The following is an 11529-nucleotide window of genomic DNA, read 5'->3' as shown; positions in this document are numbered from 1 at the left end:
TGACTCGCGATTAGCAGCAGCTCGTCGTCAGTAACAGGTGCTACACCCGCCGCAGTTGTTGCTCCCTCGTCGTTTCCCGCGTTGCTCTGCTGCGACCAGTCACAGGGCGGATGCTCAGGGAAGAGGTCGGACACAATGCGTTCGAGGACGACCCGGTCCGCTTCTGAAGGCGTCCGACTGCCCCGGAGCCGGGACATGACGACCCGATATCCTGCCCCGAACGCATTCTCTTCTGCAATTTCGATCAGCTCCTGGAACAAGTTCCGCTTGCTAGCTCGAATTGCTCGACTGAGCTCCGCCCTTGCTGTCCTGTGCTCAGCTGCTGCTATGCTGCGCTCCTCCAAATCAGCCGTCCGCAGCATCCGGTCACGGGCAACCTCGCAGTTGTTCCTCAGGCGAGCCAGGAGGAGACCACCAAAATGTGTTACGATGCGGGTCTTGGTGCAGTCGGGTAACCCGCTGCATTGTCTCATCGCAGGCCTTCAACATGGCTGCGATCATACCCTCCTGGGTCGATGCGCGTTGGACAAAGTCCGCAGCGAACAGCGCCTCGAGGAATGATGTAGCAGAAAACTGCGAGGTCTTCCATCTACGGCCAGCGTGACGCACACGCCTCTGGCTAGCGGAAGCACCCTGCCGCGACGACGGTTGCCGCTGATGTTGCTGTTGCTGCTGTTGCGATGGCTGCTGCTGCTGCTGCTGCTGCTGAAGTGACTGCTGCTGCTGCGCAGAGGACTGTTGCGCTGGCTGCTGCTGGTCCTGCAGTTGCTCGGGCGATGCTGGTGTTCCTCCCACGGTGTAGAGGACATAGCGGTGGTCTGATGCGGTGTAGCGTGTACTCACGATCCACGTATCTGGGCGAGCAATCGACGGGCTTGCGAACGCCAAGTCAATTATGCTCGGGAGAGCCACCCGTTGCCGTCGAACGTGAATTCTCGACCTTGGTTTATCACGCTCAAGCCAAGCTGCTCCACCATAGCGTGCAGCTCTTCCCCGCGGTTGCAAGTCTCGGATTGCCCCACTCCTCATGTCTGGCGTTAAAATCGCCGGCGACGACGACTTGAGGGTGGGAGAAGGCTTCGAGTTCTATGGCTTCAATGAAGCGCTCGAACTCGGCGAGGCTGAGGCTTGGTGGAGCATAGCAGCTTATGAAGGTCACTCCGCCAATCTGCGCTGCTACCAGCCCCGAGCTTCGCTGCACCACACGCGCTGAATTGGTAGCTCACCGACAGCTACCACCGCTACCGTCCGGCAGCTGCTGAATGCCCACCGGCCGTTATTCTCTGGTGGACGCAGAACATCAGAGAGGATGAGCACGTCTGCTTTCTCCTCTCTGGCAGCTTGTAGCACCAGATTCTGGGCATCACGGCCATGGCCCAGATTCGCCTGCAAGACTTTTAGGACCGGAAGCATCGCTGAGCCGAACGAGCACATTCGCTGTGTCCTATGTGGTGAGCGCCACCACACAGTGCACACTTCGCCTCATTTTGGCAGGATCGTGCTTTGTGTCCGTCTAGTCCGCAACGGATGCACATATTCTGCCGATCTGCAGTGGAACGGCAGTTCGACGCAATGTGGCCCATCTCCAGACAGCGGAAGCATCGCTGACGCTCTGGAGGGGTTGGTGGAGCTGCACGTACCTTGCTAACGCAGTCGCACAGGAATAGTTTGGCTCCTTCCAACTGACGAGCTGATTTCGCTGGTAGCCGGATTCGTGCTCGCTTCGACCCATCTGGAAGTTCCCAAATGCTGGTGGAAACTACTCCAGCACTTGCGCCAATCTTCTCATCGAGGGCAGCAATGATGTCCTCCTCCGCAGCGAGGGGATCGATGTCGGATACGAGCAGCTCACCCATTTCGGTGACAAGCCGACTTACGCCTGCGTCACCGATAATCTTGCGGACGCCATCAAGCATAAGTGGGGCATTTGCCGTCTTGCTTAGTTCCATGCGTAGCAGTCTGGCATGGGTTCGGCGACCCTGCTTGATATGCCCTTTCATGACACAGTAGGCCGGGTCGAGACGGATGGCTTTGCGCACCTTGTCGTAAATGCCATCCCAGGTTTCGCCTTCGCTGGGTGACACCTCGATGATGTCAGGCCTCGGCTTTCGCTTACGCTGTAGCTGCTGCTGCTGCTGCATACGCTCCTGCTGTTGCTGCTGCGAGCCAGCGACCGCCTGTCGCTGTGGCTGACGTTGCTGCTGCTGCTGTTGATGCTGCGCGATACCGACTGCCTGTCGCTGTAGCTGACGCTGCTGCTGCTGCTGTTGCGGCTGCTGCTGGGAGCGTGGCTTACCCGTAGCTTTGCCGCGATATCTACGCCGCACGACCTCGCTGTAGGTCAACTCCGGCACGACGTCTCCGCGGACGGCAGTCGATGCCTCGTTACGCGGCGGCATGACTGCACGCGACGTCGACGCGCGGGGCTGCTCCTGCTCTTGCTGGTTCCGCTGCTGCTGTTGTTGTTGCTGCTGCGGCTGCGCAGAGGATCGGCGTGGCAACGGAGTTGGAGGTTGACGCGAGCTAGCTGACGGTTGTCCGCCGGCAACCTTTGCTGCCAGTAAGGAGTTTAGAACGTCTCGGTCGCGCTGATGTGCGGCGGCGAGCTTCTCCATTTGCGCCTCCAGCTTTTCTTCACGGCGCTTCGCCTCCTCCTTCTCCTCCTGTAGCAGTTGGCACATGCCAGTTATCTGCTCCGAGAGGCGAGAATTTTGCTCCTTCATTTCCAAATTCTGCTCCTCTAGCCGCTGAATTGTTGCCTTAAGCAACTCGAGCTCCGGTGTGGTCGAGGCGGCCTTGGATGCCACGGCGGGCTTGTTGTTGCCTGTGACACTGACCCTAGGCAGCGCCACTCGAGGCTCGGTCACAAACAGCTTCGAGCCGGATGCCAAGCTGCTACGGCAGTCCACAGAGACTGACCTCGCACTCGCGCGCGTTGACATCCCGGATGATGCCATCATCTTTGCCGACTTTCAGGTTGGTGGGTTAAATAACCCTGGGGGTCGATGTGACCCCGGGGTCGGTTGACCCCGGGGGTCGAGATGACCCCAAGTATGCAGCGCCGTCTAGCTGGTGTTCTGCCGCTCAATCGCTGCTGTAGAATCCTTCTTCCACGCTGGTTTTCCACTATGGTCCGACTTGCGACCCCCTGGTGGGCTGGGGGGAGGGTGGCGGGTGGAGAAAAATTACGAGAGGGTGCGTCGCTCACGTGGGGAATGGATCCGCACCAATCCCGAATTTTTCCGGCACTTTTCACGTCCAAATTGCGCTGCCCGCTTTTTCGACCCTTTTGAACCTATTTTAGGGATTTTTCACCGGGAGCGGGGAGGGGAGGGGGAAATTATTTTCGCGTGTTTTGTTTTATCGCCCTCTATCACCCCGCAGCTTCGCCGATTTTTTCTAATTTTTCGAAAAAAAATTCGAAAAATTCGAGCAGTTTTCGAGTTGCTCGAACTACTCGAATCGAGCAAATTCGAGCTGCCGCGGGCACTACACTTCTTCCCCGAATTTTCTGCGCACTTTTTGTAAACTCGAGCACTTTTCGAGCAATAACGGACTTTTCAAATTTTTGCCCCTTGGGAACTGCTCCCCGGACAAAATTTGTCCCTTGGGTATTATAGAACTGTCACCAAGAAACGTCAAAAATTTTTTCACGATTTTCACAAATTTTTGATGCAATCTTATTGTACGCATAAAAACAAGCACAACGGTGAAAACCGCACACGAATCCGAGCAAAACTCGCGGAGTTATTCGCGATTTGCTATTTATTTCGATTTTTCCGAAAGCACGTGCTCCGGCGGTAGCACCCCGACACTTTTATTTTCTCGTTTTTCACCGATTTTCGTTCTGTTTTTTTAAATTCACGTTCAGCGTCACTACGCGCACCTTTAAAATCACATCCGGCACGAATCCGTGCGTTTTTCACTGAGTTATTCACATTCAAAGTTCCCCATACAAATTGTATGGGGATGTAAACACACACTTTTATGCACTTTAAACTTCTCAAAACGTCTCGAAAACACTTTAAAACGCTTTAGAAGCGTCGAATTATCCAGAATCGAGTGTTTCCGGCGCCGAAATCACACAGTTTTGCGCATTTTTCCACACCCGGAAATTTGGTACTACCGGGGGCAAATGTACACAGAACAACACGAATTTTTAAAGCGCAAAAATCACAGAAATTCGACCAAATAACACTATCTATAGGTAAATTGGGTGCTCTGAACACGATTTTGAGGGTTTCAGAGCGATCCGAGGCCGTTTTACACACTTTTTTGCACACTTTGTCGGAGCGTGTTTACATACGTCTGTACCCGACGGCTACTCGATGAACACTACAGGGATAACTGGCTTTTTTTTTTTTTTTATAACGGGTTTCTTTATTTTATAGAATCCCTCACCCACCCCTACAATGTATACCCGCGAGGGTTTTTTGAAGGGGTCCTGAGCCGTATTTGGCCAATCTGCAACCGTGCTTTTGCACCTTTCACTTTATTCAAATTCAAATAAATTAAAATTCTTTTACTCCTATCGTACTCCAGTCGGAGTCTTCTGGTTCAGCTTTCGCTGCTTCTACTGCAGCGCTGTGAATCTAGCGGGAGGCAACTTCCGCCTCGACCGCTGCCACTTGTTCAGCAGCGCTTAGGCCACCGTCTTCGACTACTGCTGCAGCCTCCTCCACCTGTTGCGATGTCTCACGAGACGGTCCGTCAGCGTGTTCCGCGATTGCTCGGCCGTCATCGTCATCGCTTCTTGCCCGGCTGGACACTCCGAGGAGCCGACGGTTTCGCCTCCTCTCTCTAAACCGCGCTTGCCGTTCACGAAGCGCTGCACGTCGCTGAGCGGTGCGTGGTGAAGCCGGTGGGGTTGGGGGAAGTCCAGCTCGACGTTCTTCCCGCCGACGTGCTGTTGCTGCTCGCCGGTTGGCGTTTCGTCTCACGTTTCGGGCCCGTCGCACCTCGGCGCGTTGAGCCTCTAACTGAATCACGTCGTCGGTATGGTGCTCGATGACGTGAACCGCCAGTGCTGCCCGCTCCTCGTCCCACGCTCGCTGCAGCTGGGCCGTTATCTGCTTAGCAGCTTCGCATATACGGCTCCAGCTCTCGGCATCGCGCAGCAAATGCCGCTGGAGGGTGTCAGGACAGACAGGGTCTGGACCCCCTCGCCTAGTAGCTCCTGACGTACCGCAGCGAATCGTGGACACTCGAAGAACGCGTGCTCCGCCGTTTCTGGGACGCCGACGCACAACTGGCAGTCTGGGGACGACGTGAATCCATTATGGCACAGGTAGTCACGGAAAAATCCGTGTCCGGACAGAACCTGCGCCAAATGAAAAGTCATGTCTCCATGTTTCCTAGACTGCCAGTCACCGACCGATGGGATGACACGGTGCGTCCACCGCGTGTGCCGGCTAGCATCCTGTTGCAGTGCGTCGGCATCCCATTCCTTCTGCCAGCAGTCGATGGTAAACTGCCTCTCAGTCGCCCGGATGTCCTCCTTCGTTGCAGCACGGTCTGGAGCAAGGAGTTGTTGATGGACCCGGGCATCCTCGTTGATGAGGTGGCATATCGGTACGAGTCCAGCGAGCAGGGTGGCCGTCTCATACCTGACGGTACGGAATGCCCGTGCCACCCTGATGGCGGCTCTTCGCTGTACTCGTTGCAGCATCCGTCGGCACTCACGCACCCGAGTTGCCTCCGCCCAGACGGGAGCAGCATACCGCAACACCGATTCTGCCACATACGCCAGCAGCCTTGACTTGGCCGTCCTGGGGCCGCTGTGGTTTTGCATGAGGCGCGTTACAGCTGCCACCACGCGCGACGCCTTTTCCGTGACGTTGGTGACATGGTCTCGCCATTTCAGGTGATCTTGGAGCTGCACGCCCAAGTACCTGATGCTCCTAGACGACTTGATTTCCACGTCACCAACGCGAAATGTCACCTGCGGTGGAGTCTTCTTACTCGAAATCAGGACGGCTTCAGTCTTGGCTGGGGCCAACTCCAGACCGTGCTGTTGCATCCAACGTTGGACCTGGTCAACGGCCTCCTCTGCTCTCGCGCGAACCTCGTCGGTGGTGGTAGCAGGAACCAGCAGCGCCAAGTCATCCGCGTAACCGATGATTTCGACGTCGGGAGGAAGCGGCACATGCAGCACCCCGTCATACATTATGTTCCACAAAGTGGGGCCCAGAATGGACCCCTGTGGAACACCGGCGGTAACATGCCGTACGACGGGGCCTTCGCTCGTGTCGAAGTATAGCATGCGATCTTCGAAGTAGCTCCGAAGCATCCGTTGGAGGCCGGTTGGGACACCTTTTGCCTGAAGGGCGCTGGCAATGGATTGCCAGCTGGCCGTGTTGAACGCGTTCTTCACGTCCAACGCCACAACAAGCAAGAATCGGTTATCCCGGCCGTTCGTTCGCCCAAACGACATGGCGGTGCGGCCGGCCTCAACAACGCGCTGAATGGCGCTCACTGTCGATCGTCCTCGACGAAATCCGAACTGCCGGTCCGACAGTCGGGGTGAAGACGGCTCCTCGAGATGGTCGTTGAGGCGGTTCAGTATGAGGCGCTCCAATACCTTCCCCAGAGCGTCGAGCATGCAAAGGGGTCGGTACGAACTGCTCTCTCCGGAGGCTTCCCCTGCTTCGGCAGCAACACCAGTCTTTGCCTCTTCCACTGTGCCGGGAACGTAGCGCGGTTGAGGCAATCCTGGTACAGGACCCGGAAGACCTCCGGGAACATGGTGATTGCCGTCTTCACCGCCGCATTCGGGATGCCATCGAGCCCTGGTGCTTTGCGGCTCGCCATCTGACTCGCGATTAGCAGCAGCTCGTCGTCAGTAACAGGTGCTACACCCGCCGCAGTTGTTGCTCCCTCGTCGTTTCCCGCGTTGCTCTGCTGCGACCAGTCACAGGGCGGATGCTCAGGGAAGAGGTCGGACACAATGCGTTCGAGGACGACCCGGTCCGCTTCTGAAGGCGTCCGACTGCCCCGGAGCCGGGACATGACGACCCGATATCCTGCCCCGAACGCATTCTCTTCTGCAATTTCGATCAGCTCCTGGAACAAGTTCCGCTTGCTAGCTCGAATTGCTCGACTGAGCTCCGCCCTTGCTGTCCTGTGCTCAGCTGCTGCTATGCTGCGCTCCTCCAAATCAGCCGTCCGCAGCATCCGGTCACGGGCAACCTCGCAGTTGTTCCTCAGGCGAGCCAGGAGGAGACCACCAAAATGTGTTACGATGCGGGTCTTGGTGCAGTCGGGTAACCCGCTGCATTGTCTCATCGCAGGCCTTCAACATGGCTGCGATCATACCCTCCTGGGTCGATGCGCGTTGGACAAAGTCCGCAGCGAACAGCGCCTCGAGGAATGATGTAGCAGAAAACTGCGAGGTCTTCCATCTACGGCCAGCGTGACGCACACGCCTCTGGCTAGCGGAAGCACCCTGCCGCGACGACGGTTGCCGCTGATGTTGCTGTTGCTGCTGTTGCGATGGCTGCTGCTGCTGCTGCTGCTGCTGAAGTGACTGCTGCTGCTGCGCAGAGGACTGTTGCGCTGGCTGCTGCTGGTCCTGCAGTTGCTCGGGCGATGCTGGTGTTCCTCCCACGGTGTAGAGGACATAGCGGTGGTCTGATGCGGTGTAGCGTGTACTCACGATCCACGTATCTGGGCGAGCAATCGACGGGCTTGCGAACGCCAAGTCAATTATGCTCGGGAGAGCCACCCCGTTGCCGTCGAACGTGAATTCTCGACCTTGGTTTATCACGCTCAAGCCAAGCTGCTCCACCATAGCGTGCAGCTCTTCCCCGCGGTTGCAAGTCTCGGATTGCCCCACTCCTCATGTCTGGCGTTAAAATCGCCGGCGACGACGACTTGAGGGTGGGAGAAGGCTTCGAGTTCTATGGCTTCAATGAAGCGCTCGAACTCGGCGAGGCTGAGGCTTGGTGGAGCATAGCAGCTTATGAAGGTCACTCCGCCAATCTGCGCTGCTACCAGCCCCCGAGCTTCGCTGCACCACACGCGCTGAATTGGTAGCTCACCGACAGCTACCACCGCTACCGTCCGGCAGCTGCTGAATGCCCACCGGCCGTTATTCTCTGGTGGACGCAGAACATCAGAGAGGATGAGCACGTCTGCTTTCTCCTCTCTGGCAGCTTGTAGCACCAGATTCTGGGCATCACGGCCATGGCCCAGATTCGCCTGCAAGACTTTTAGGACCGGAAGCATCGCTGAGCCGAACGAGCACATTCGCTGTGTCCTATGTGGTGAGCGCCACCACACAGTGCACACTTCGCCTCATTTTGGCAGGATCGTGCTTTGTGTCCGTCTAGTCCGCAACGGATGCACATATTCTGCCGATCTGCAGTGGAACGGCAGTTCGACGCAATGTGGCCCATCTCCAGACAGCGGAAGCATCGCTGACGCTCTGGAGGGGTTGGTGGAGCTGCACGTACCTTGCTAACGCAGTCGCACAGGAATAGTTTGGCTCCTTCCAACTGACGAGCTGATTTCGCTGGTAGCCGGATTCGTGCTCGCTTCGACCCATCTGGAAGTTCCCAAATGCTGGTGGAAACTACTCCAGCACTTGCGCCAATCTTCTCATCGAGGGCAGCAATGATGTCCTCCTCCGCAGCGAGGGGATCGATGTCGGATACGAGCAGCTCACCCATTTCGGTGACAAGCCGACTTACGCCTGCGTCACCGATAATCTTGCGGACGCCATCAAGCATAAGTGGGGCATTTGCCGTCTTGCTTAGTTCCATGCGTAGCAGTCTGGCATGGGTTCGGCGACCCTGCTTGATATGCCCTTTCATGACACAGTAGGCCGGGTCGAGACGGATGGCTTTGCGCACCTTGTCGTAAATGCCATCCCAGGTTTCGCCTTCGCTGGGTGACACCTCGATGATGTCAGGCCTCGGCTTTCGCTTACGCTGTAGCTGCTGCTGCTGCTGCATACGCTCCTGCTGTTGCTGCTGCGAGCCAGCGACCGCCTGTCGCTGTGGCTGACGTTGCTGCTGCTGCTGTTGATGCTGCGCGATACCGACTGCCTGTCGCTGTAGCTGACGCTGCTGCTGCTGCTGTTGCGGCTGCTGCTGGGAGCGTGGCTTACCCGTAGCTTTGCCGCGATATCTACGCCGCACGACCTCGCTGTAGGTCAACTCCGGCACGACGTCTCCGCGGACGGCAGTCGATGCCTCGTTACGCGGCGGCATGACTGCACGCGACGTCGACGCGCGGGGCTGCTCCTGCTCTTGCTGGTTCCGCTGCTGCTGTTGTTGTTGCTGCTGCGGCTGCGCAGAGATCGGCGTGGCAACGGAGTTGGAGGTTGACGCGAGCTAGCTGACGGTTGTCCGCCGGCAACCTTTGCTGCCAGTAAGGAGTTTAGAACGTCTCGGTCGCGCTGATGTGCGGCGGCGAGCTTCTCCATTTGCGCCTCCAGCTTTTCTTCACGGCGCTTCGCCTCCTCCTTCTCCTCCTGTAGCAGTTGGCACATGCCAGTTATCTGCTCCGAGAGGCGAGAATTTTGCTCCTTCATTTCCAAATTCTGCTCCTCTAGCCGCTGAATTGTTGCCTTAAGCAACTCGAGCTCCGGTGTGGTCGAGGCGGCCTTGGATGCCACGGCGGGCTTGTTGTTGCCTGTGACACTGACCCTAGGCAGCGCCACTCGAGGCTCGGTCACAAACAGCTTCGAGCCGGATGCCAAGCTGCTACGGCAGTCCACAGAGACTGACCTCGCACTCGCGCGCGTTGACATCCCGGATGATGCCATCATCTTTGCCGACTTTCAGGTTGGTGGGTTAAATAACCCTGGGGTCGATGTGACCCCGGGGTCGGTTGACCCGGGGGTCGAGATGACCCCAAGTATGCAGCGCCGTCTAGCTGGTGTTCTGCCGCTCAATCGCTGCTGTAGAATCCTTCTTCCACGCTGGTTTTCCACTATGGTCCGACTTGCGACCCCCTGGTGGGCTGGGGGAGGGGTGGCGGGTGGAGAAAAATTACGAGAGGGTGCGTCGCTCACGTGGGGAATGGATCCGCACCAATCCCGAATTTTTCCGGCACTTTTCACGTCCAAATTGCGCTGCCCGCTTTTTCGACCCTTTTTGAACCTATTTTAGGGATTTTTCACCGGGAGCATGGGAGGGGGAGGGGGAAATTATTTTCGCGTGTTTTGTTTTATCGCCCTCTATCACCCCGCAGCTTCGCCGATTTTTTTCTAATTTTTCGAAAAAAAATTCGAAAAATTCGAGCAGTTTTCGAGTTGCTCGAACTACTCGAATCGAGCAAATTCGAGCTGCCGCGGGCACTACACTTCTTCCCCGAATTTTCTGCGCACTTTTGTAAACTCGAGCACTTTTCGAGCAATAACGGACTTTTCAAATTTTTGCCCCTTGGGAACTGCTCCCCGGACAAAATTTGTTCCTTGGGTATTATAGAACTGTCACCAAGAAACGTCAAAAATTTTTTCACGATTTTCACAAATTTTTGATGCAATCTTATTGTACGCATAAAAACAAGCACAACGGTGAAAACCGCACACGAATCCGAGCAAAACTCGCGGAGTTATTCGCGATTTGCTATTTATTTCGATTTTTCCGAAAGCACGTGCTCCGGCGGTAGCACCCCGACACTTTTATTTTCTCGTTTTTCACCGATTTTCGTTCTGTTTTTTTAAATTCACGTTCAGCGTCACTACGCGCACCTTTAAAATCACATCCGGCACGAATCCGTGCGTTTTTCACTGAGTTATTCACATTCAAAGTTCCCCATACAAATTGTATGGGGATGTAAACACACTTTATGCACTTTAAACTTCTCAAAACGTCTCGAAAACACTTTAAAACGCTTTAGAAGCGTCGAATTATCCAGAATCGAGTGTTTCCGGCGCCGAAATCACACAGTTTTGCGCATTTTTTCCACACCCGGAAATTTGGTACTACCGGGGGGCAAATGTACACAGAACAACACGAATTTTTAAAGCGCAAAAATCACAGAAATTCGACCAAATAACACTATCTATAGGTAAATTGGGTGCTCTGAACACGATTTTGAGGGTTTCAGAGCGATCCGAGGCCGTTTTACACACTTTTTGCACACTTTGTCGGAGCGTGTTTACATACGTCTGTACCCGACGGCTACTCGATGAACACTACAGGGATAACTGGCTTTTTTTTTTTTTTTATAACGGGTTTCTTTATTTTATAGAATCCCTCACCCACCCCTACAATGTATACCCGCGAGGGTTTTTTTGAAGGGGTCCTGAGCCGTATTTGGCCAATCTGCAACCGTGCTTTTGCACCTTTCACTTTATTCAAATTCAAATAAATTAAAATTCTTTTACTCCTATCGTACTCCAGTCGGAGTCTTCTGGTTCAGCTTTCGCTGCTTCTACTGCAGCGCTGTGAATCTAGCGGGAGGCAACTTCCGCCTCGACCGCTGCCACTTGTTCAGCAGCGCTTAGGCCACCGTCTTCGACTACTGCTGCAGCCTCCTCCACCTGTTGCGATGTCTCACGAGACGGTCCGTCAGCGT

General features: G+C 55.6%; 1 pseudogene; it reads right to left on the bottom strand.

Moving 5' to 3' along the window:
* LOC120906241 overlaps positions 1–11529 on the bottom strand; it is a 122823-nt pseudogene that overhangs the window by 50008 nt on the left and 61286 nt on the right.

Source organism: Anopheles arabiensis, chromosome X (genome assembly GCF_016920715.1).
Source record: "Anopheles arabiensis isolate DONGOLA chromosome X, AaraD3, whole genome shotgun sequence".
In the NCBI taxonomy this organism is placed as follows: Eukaryota; Metazoa; Arthropoda; class Insecta; order Diptera; family Culicidae; genus Anopheles; species Anopheles arabiensis.
The sequence above is the reverse complement of the archived record's forward strand: the minus strand, read 5'-3'. Positions and strand labels throughout refer to the sequence as shown.